Source organism: Tachyglossus aculeatus, chromosome 10 (genome assembly GCF_015852505.1).
Source record: "Tachyglossus aculeatus isolate mTacAcu1 chromosome 10, mTacAcu1.pri, whole genome shotgun sequence".
NCBI lineage: Eukaryota > Metazoa > Chordata > Mammalia > Monotremata > Tachyglossidae > Tachyglossus > Tachyglossus aculeatus.
Genome location: NC_052075.1, coordinates 43,009,996 through 43,018,221, shown reverse-complemented (window position 1 = coordinate 43,018,221; position 8,226 = coordinate 43,009,996).

Here is an 8,226-nt window from a genome sequence, read left to right as displayed (position 1 = left end):
CGCGCACCGCCCGACCGGAAGCGGCCCCGGCTGCCCGGGGGCCAGCCAATCGCAGGCCAGTCCGCCCCCTTCGCCCCGCCCCCCCGGGCCGCCATTGGCCGCGCCGCCGCTCGGCCCCGATTGGCCGGAAAGCGCCACGTCCCCACGAGCGCGCGCGGGCCCGATTCCCGCCCTGTCACTCACGCGCTAAGCCCCGCCCCTTCCTCCTCCCGCCTCCTCCTCGTTGCCTTGGGAACCGCGGGAGGGAAAGGGCGGGAACCCGGAAACGACCCGCCGGGAAACGGGGAATTGAGTACGTGTCAGGCAGTGTGGGACCCTCCTCCCCCAGCCCCATTCATTCATTCATTCATTCATTCATTCATTCAATCGTATTTATTGAGCGCCTACTGTGTGCAGAGCACTGGACTAAGCGCTCGGGAAGTCCAATTTGGCAACATCTAGAGACAGTCCCTACCCACCAGTGGGCTCACAGTCTAAAAGGGGGAGACAGAGAACAAAACCAAACATACTAACAAAATAAAATAAATAGAATAGATGTGTACAAGTAAAATAGAGTAATAAATATGTGCAAACATATATACATCATCATCAATCATCAATTGTATTTATTGAGCGCTTACTATGTGTAGAGCACTGGACTAAGCGCTCGGGAAGTCCAAGTTGGCAACATGTAGAGACAGTCCTTACCCACCAGTGGGCTCACAGTCTAAAAGGGGGAGACAGAGAACAAAACCAAACATACTAACAAAATAAAATAGAGTAGATATGTACAAGTAAAATAAATAAATGGAGTAATAAATATGTACAAACATATATACATCATCATCAGTCATCAATCGTATTTATTGAGCGCTTACTATGTGCAGAGCACTGGACTAAGCGCTTGGGAAGTACAAATTGGCAACATCTAGAGACAGTCCCTACCCAACAGTGGGCTCACACTCTAAAAGGGGGAGACAGAGAACAAAACCAAACATACTAACAAAATAAAATAAATAGAATAGATATGTACAGATAAAATAAATAGAGTAATAAATATGTACAAACATATATACATCATCATCAGTCATCAATCGTATTTATTGAGCGCTTACTATGTGCAGAGCACTGTACTAAGCACTTGGGAAGTACAAATTGGCAACATATAGAGACAGGCCCTACCCAACAGCGGGCTCACAGTCTAAAAGGGGGAGACGGAGAACAAAACCGAACATACTAACAAAATAAAATAAATAGAATAGGTATGTACAAGTGAAATAAATAAGTAAATAGAGTCATAAATATGTACAAACATATATACATATATACAGGTGCTGTGGGGAAGGGAAGGAGGTAAGATGGGGGGGATGGAGAGGGGGACGAGGGGGAGAGGAAGGAAGGGGCTAAGAGACAGTCCCTACCCAACAGCGGGCTCACAGTCTAGAAGGGGCAGACAGAAAACAAAACAAAACATATTAACAAAATAAAATAGAGTAATAAATGCATACATACATATATACAGGTGCTGTGGGGAGGGGAAGGAGGTAAGGCAGGGGGGATGGAGAGGGGGAGCACTCTGTACTGCACACAGTAACACTCAATAAATACGATTGAGTGAATGAATGAATGATAAGATTGAGTGAATGAATTAATAATTATGTTCTTGTTAAGCACATAAAACGTACCAAGAACCGTTCTTAGTGCTGGGGTAGATACAACTTAATCAGGTTGGACACAGTCCCTGTCCTACATGGGGCTCATCATCATCATCATCATCATCATCATCAATCGTATTTATTGAGCGCTTACTGTGTGCAGAGCACTGGACTAAGCGCTCGGGAAGTCCAAGTTGGCAACATCTAGAGACAGTCCCTACCCAACAGTCTAAAAGGGGGAGACAGAGAACAAAACCAAACATACTAACAAAATAAAATAAATAGAATAGATATGTACAAGTGAAATAAATAAGTAAATAGAGTAATAAATATGTACGAACATATATACATATATACAGGTGCAGTGGGGAAGGGAAGGAGGTAAGATGGGGGGATGGAGAGGGGGACGAGGGGGAGAGGAAGGAAGGGGCTAAGAGACAGTCCCTACCCAACAGTGGGCTCACAGTCTAGAAGGGGCAGACAGAAAACAAAACAAAACATATTAACAAAATAAAATAAATAGAATAAATATGTACAAATAAAATAGAGTAATAAATGCATACATACATATATACAGGTGCTGTGGGGAGGGGAAGGAGGTAAGGCGGGGGGGATGGAGAGGAGGAGCACTCTGTACTGCACACAGTATCGCTCAATAAATACAATTGAATGAATGAATGAATGATAAAAAGATTGGATGAACGAATGAATAATTATGTTCTTGTTAAGCACATAATATGTACCAAGAACCGTTCTTAGTGCTGGGGTAGATACAACTTAATCAGGTTGGACACAGTCCCTGTCCCACATGGGGCTCACAGTCTCAATCCCCATTTTACAGATGAGGTAACTGAGGCCCAGAGAATCAATCAATCAATCAACCAATCATATTTATTGAGCGCTTACTGTGTGCAGAGCACTGTACTAAACACTTGGGAAGTACAAGTTGGCAACATATAGAGACAGTCCCTACCCAACAGTGGGCTCACAGTCTAAAAGGGGGAGACAGAGAACAAAACCAAACATAATCAATCAATCGTATTTATTGAGCACTTACTGTGTGCAGAGGGAGAGGGGGAGGAGGGGGAGAAGAAGGAGGGGGCTCAGTTTGGGAAGGCCTCCTGGGAAGGCCCCATTGTTATGCAGTCTCTAGTGGACCAATTGCCGGCTGCCAGAGAGGTCTTTCCCATCCCAATTTTATCCCTATGATTTGGAACGAGGAAGAGAAATTCCCCAGGCCACCAGAGGCCTTTTCCATCCCAATTTTATCCCTATGATTTGGAACGAGGAAGAGAAATTCCCGAGGTCACCAGAGGCCTTTTCCATCCCAATTTTATCCCTATGATTTGGAACGGGGAAGAGAAATTCCCTAGGGGCAGGACACTTCTCTGTGCCTCAGTTCACTCATCTGTAAAAGGGGGTTAAGACTGTTAACCCTGTGTGGGACAGGGATTGTGACCAACCTGATTAACTTTATCCCGGGACATAGTATAGTGCCTGGCACATAGTAAGAGCTTAACCAGTACTATTAAAAAAAAAATCCAAAAATATCTATGCCTCAATTCCCTCATCTATAAAATGGGGATTAAGACCGTGAATCCTATATAGGACAGGGGATGTGTCCAACCTAATTAGCTTTTATCTACCCCAGAGCTTAGTCAGTGCCTGGCACATAGTAAGTGCTTAACAAAAACCATAAATAGTAGTCTGTAAGTTACTACCAGAATGATTGCTGATGGAGGTAGGGCGTTCTGAGAGAGTTGTGTCCATGGCATCGCCATGGGTCAGAGAGGACTCAACAGCATAAGACAAGACAAAAAATCCCTGTGGACAGGGATAATCTACACCTATTCTTTCATATTGTACTCTCCCAAGTGCTTAGTACAGAGCTCTGCCCATAGTAAGCACTCAATAAATACCATTAATTGACTAATCAGCTGATTGATTGGTTAGGGTAGTCACCGGGCTGACTTTGTCCTGGGAGTTCTGATTTTTAAGATGGTCTATCGCCTGCATTTTTATTTTATATGCCCAGCCTCCTCCCCTTTAGCCAAGTTTTAACACTGAAAAGTGTTTCCAGGGACCTGGAAGAGAACTGAATGAGGGTCTTGAGACCCAAAAGAACAGGTAACCATTTGAGAGTTTTGAGGAGTAGGGAGATGTGCATAATGACACTTTCGAAAAAGACATTTCCTGTCCTCCGGAAGTTTACAGTCTAAAGGGGAAATATATAATTAGTCAGGACTCTGTCACGAAGTTCATCCTTTCATGCCTTACTGGGGAGAAAAAAACAATTTATCCTTACATCCTGTCCTCACTGTCCCCACCTCTGGGCTTGGTTCTGGAAAAGCACTGTCATGCCTGAATCTCAAAGTCCTGAACCATGAGCCTGGCCTCAGGCAAGGGTGGTTAGGGAGAAATTCTCTGGATTATAGTCGAAAGAGTTTAATCACTCTGGTGCCAGACAGCTACTCAGAGGGGCAAGCCTAAGAACACTTTGTGATTTTTAAAATTAATTAATTCACTCATTCAATCACATTTATTGAGCGCTTTGTGCAGAGCACTGTACTAAGCGCTTGGGAGAGTACAATACAACAACAAACCGACACATTCCCTACTCACACCGAGCTTCAGTCTGGAAGGGGGAGGTGGACATTAAATACATTTAATGGTATTTGTTAAGTTCTTACTTTGTGCCGGTCACTGTGCTAAACTCTGGAGTAGATTGAAGACATTCAGATTGGACACAGTCCTTGTTCCATGTGGAGCTCACAGTCTTAATCTCTTAAAACGAGGTAACTGAAAAGCAGAGAAGTTAAGTGACTTGCCCTAGGTCACAAAGCAGACAAGTGGAAGAGCTGAGATTAGAACTCAGGTCCTTCTGACTCTCAGACCTGTGTTCTACCCACTAGGCAGGATTGCCTTGTGGTAGGCCTTTCCCTTTGAAGAAGCGAGGGTGCAGGCTTACTGACTGACTGACTACTTGACTCTGCTAACTGAGAAGCTCTCTATTCTCCGGGCTAGAAACCCCAAAAGCTTCCTTTCCCTCTCTCCCCCTATACAGTTGCTTAACTTGTTCACATTTTGCATGTGAAGGGAAGAAAGGAGCCAAAGAGATCATCAGTAAGTTTTTTGTATGGGCCTTCATATTTATTATTTCACATCCAGGATGGGCACATAAAAGGACCTATTTATAATTTAAGAAATAATTGTGGTATTTGTGGCTTACTATGTCATGAGCACCGTACTAAACACTGAGGAAGATACAAGATAATCAGGTCAGACGGTCCCTGTCCCTCAAGCGACTCACAGCTTAAAGGGTAGGGCGAACATTTTACAGATGAGAAAACTGAGTCTCAGAGAACTTAAATGACTTGCCCAAGGCTTCACAGCAGGCAAATGGTAGAACTGGAATTAGAATCCAGGTCCTCTGACTCCCTATGTTCTTTCCATTAGGTCTTGCTGCATATCTTTTTATAATATTAATAATATAATAATTAAATATGTAATAATAATAATAATTACGGTATTTGTTAAGCTCCTACTCTGTGCCAAGCACTGTTCTAAATGATGGGATAGATTCAAGGTAATTGGGTTGTCCCACTTGGGGCTCACAGTCTTAATCCCCATTTTACACATGAGGTAACTGAGGTCCAGAGAAGTGAAATGGCTTGCCCAAGGTCACACAGCAGACATGGGCAGGGATTAGGCCCCATGTCCTCTGATTCCCAAGCCCAAGCTCTTTCCACTAAGCTACATGGCTTCTCTAAAACATTGCTTTTAGAGAAGCAATGTTTTAGAGGAGCCTTCTTGACTGTGAGCCCACTGTTGGGTAGGGACTGTCTCTATATGTTGCCAACTTGTACTTCCCAAGCGCTTAGTACATCTGCACACAGTAAGCGCTCAATAAATACGATTGATTGATTGCTTTTTAAAGTGAAGAAGTATTCACCATTTCCTGCAGCCAATGAATCAATGCTATTTATTGAGCACTTACTGTGGGAAGAGCATGGTATTAAGCACTTGGGAGAGTTCACTCAACTAAGTGGGCAATAATTGCTCTAGAAGTGAAAATCAGTTTTTTGTCCAAGTCAGACACAAATCAGTGGCAAAACGGGGAGCTAATGCCCAGATCTCTCGGCTTCTCCAGAGAGACCTTATTTCTTCCTATATCATGGGGAGAGTTATGGTGTTTTCATTCTAAGTACCACTTACCTTCCATAATTCTACCTTTGCATTCACAATAGGGAGCTATTCTCAGTTTATTTTCATCTTTTGGAAGCTTGATTCCATATTCTCAGTTCTCTGTCACCGCCCCAGTCCCTGTGATTTTTCTAAAATAATTGCCAAAGATTCAATGAATTTATTACAATTCTTCTAACTAACCCAGGATGTCTGACAGAACAGCTTATTTATATGTGTGTATGGGTGTTCAATTTTTCCAGGCATCTATTTCCCTTACTTGCCTTGCTCATCAACACCAGTAGTAACAAAGTTTTCAGTATTTCCTGTCAAAATTAATTTTCCTTATTTTTCTGACTAAGAGATTTAAAGTGGCAGTTGAATAGTGGGGCCACTTCAGAATCATTAATTCATCTCCATCATAATTGATTTATCGGTCCTCCATGTCATTCCTTCAGAGGCAGTCCCCTCCCTTCTACTATTTCCCCTTGATGACTTTACTCCCATTACATTATCCTTGGGTGTTTTTTTTCTGTTGGTGCCTTTTTTCTTAGTAACAACTCTGGGTATTTGTTTTCAGTTCTTTATTCCAGTGTGGAGTGTTTATTGACTATTAATTCTTGCAGTAATTCCTCATGAAGCATTTGCTTCTTCAGTAGAGTGATAGTCTCAGAGAAATCAATTTAGATAATAAATTCATGTCTTTGCTTTTTAATTTTTTTGGTATAGCACCGGTCAACTTCCTGAAGCTTTATAAATAATAATAATCTTTCCCCTTCATTAAGGAGACTTGTTCAGTAATTTAATTGTAATTCTTACCCACGGAATTAATATTTGTTTTTGTGCTTACTGGTCTCTTCTTAATTCTTTGAAATCTGCTTCCTGGAAATATACATATTTTTTGGTATTTGTTAAGTGTTTACTATGTGCCAGGCACTGTAGTAAGTGCTGGGGTGGATACAAGATCATCAAGTTGGACACAGTCCATGCCCCATATGGGACTCACAGTCTTAATCCCCATTTTACAGATGGTATAACTGAGGCAGAGAGAAGTTAAGTGATTTCCCCAAGGTCACACAGCAGACAAGTGACGGAGCCGGAATTAGAACCCAGGTCCTTCTGACTCCGAGATCCATGCTCTGTCCATTAGGCCACACTGCTTCTCTACTTTGATATTTTTCTTTTTTATTGCCACCGTTAGTGCTTAGGACAACTGATATCAGGGATTCAAACAACTCCTTTGAGGATTTCAGTGCAAGTGTGGCCTATAATGAGAATCTCAGTTTAGTAATAGCAGTACTAATAGTATGTATTGAGCACCCAGTAGGTGCAATGCTACCCTAATAAGGGCTTGGGAAATAGAAAATAAGTGACATGTTCCCTGCCTCCACTCTATGCTCTAATGGTTGAGATAGATATCAAAATATTTACAAATAGAGTAATCAAAACAAGGACTGTAATTGAATGTCTGTTTGAATAACACTTACAGAAGTGCTTAGGAGGAGTATAAATAGTGCGTAAGTGCTGGAGATGGCTGGTGGGATGGTACAACTTGGGGTGTTGGGAACTAGTCAAGGAAGACTTGTCAGAGTAAGAGGGATTTTAGGAGGGAATTGAATGGGGGGGAGCACTGTGACCTGTCCGATTTGGGGAGAGATGGAGCTGCAGGGAATGGCACGGGTCAGGGGTCAAAGGCAGGAGACCAGAGGGAATGAGCTTCAGTTAGAAAGTCAGCTTAAGAAGAGATAAAGAGTGTTGTCCCAAGTGCTTAGGTTAGGGCGCTACACATAGTAAGCGCTCAATAAAGACAATTGATTGAGAGTGAGCTGGGGATTCTCTGATAAAGGAGAGTGAGCCCATTGTTGGGTAGGGACCATCTCTATATGTTGCTGATTTGTACTTTCGAAGCACTTAATACAGTGCTCTGCACACAGTAAGCGCTCAATAAATACAATTGGATGAATTTAAGGGAACATTTGGTTGGGGGGCCTTGAAGCTGAAAGTGAGCTTTTGTGCTGCAAAGGGAGGGGCCCAGGAAGCCAGTGGAGGGTTTTGAGGAGGGGAGAGATGTGTGACAAGAGATGCATCAAGAATGTGACCCGTGCAGCACTGAGTAGTATAGATTTGAAAGGGGAGAAGATAGAGGCAGGGAGACCAGCAAAACTTTTTGGCGGGGGGATTTTTGTTTTTCGTTTGTTTGCAGGGGGATTTTTTAAATCCCCTCTCAGGATCGCACCTGAAGAGTCAAGCAGAAGCATACCCCTTCCATTCTTAGCTCCGTCAGTGGCTAGTGAGTGGAAGGCAATCTGCTGCAAGTCAAAACTCACCCATGTTGGGCAGCAGCGACATGGAAGGGAGTCGAGGGGGGAGACTAAAGTTTACTGCGCCGAAGAAGGCAATGGTAAACTAC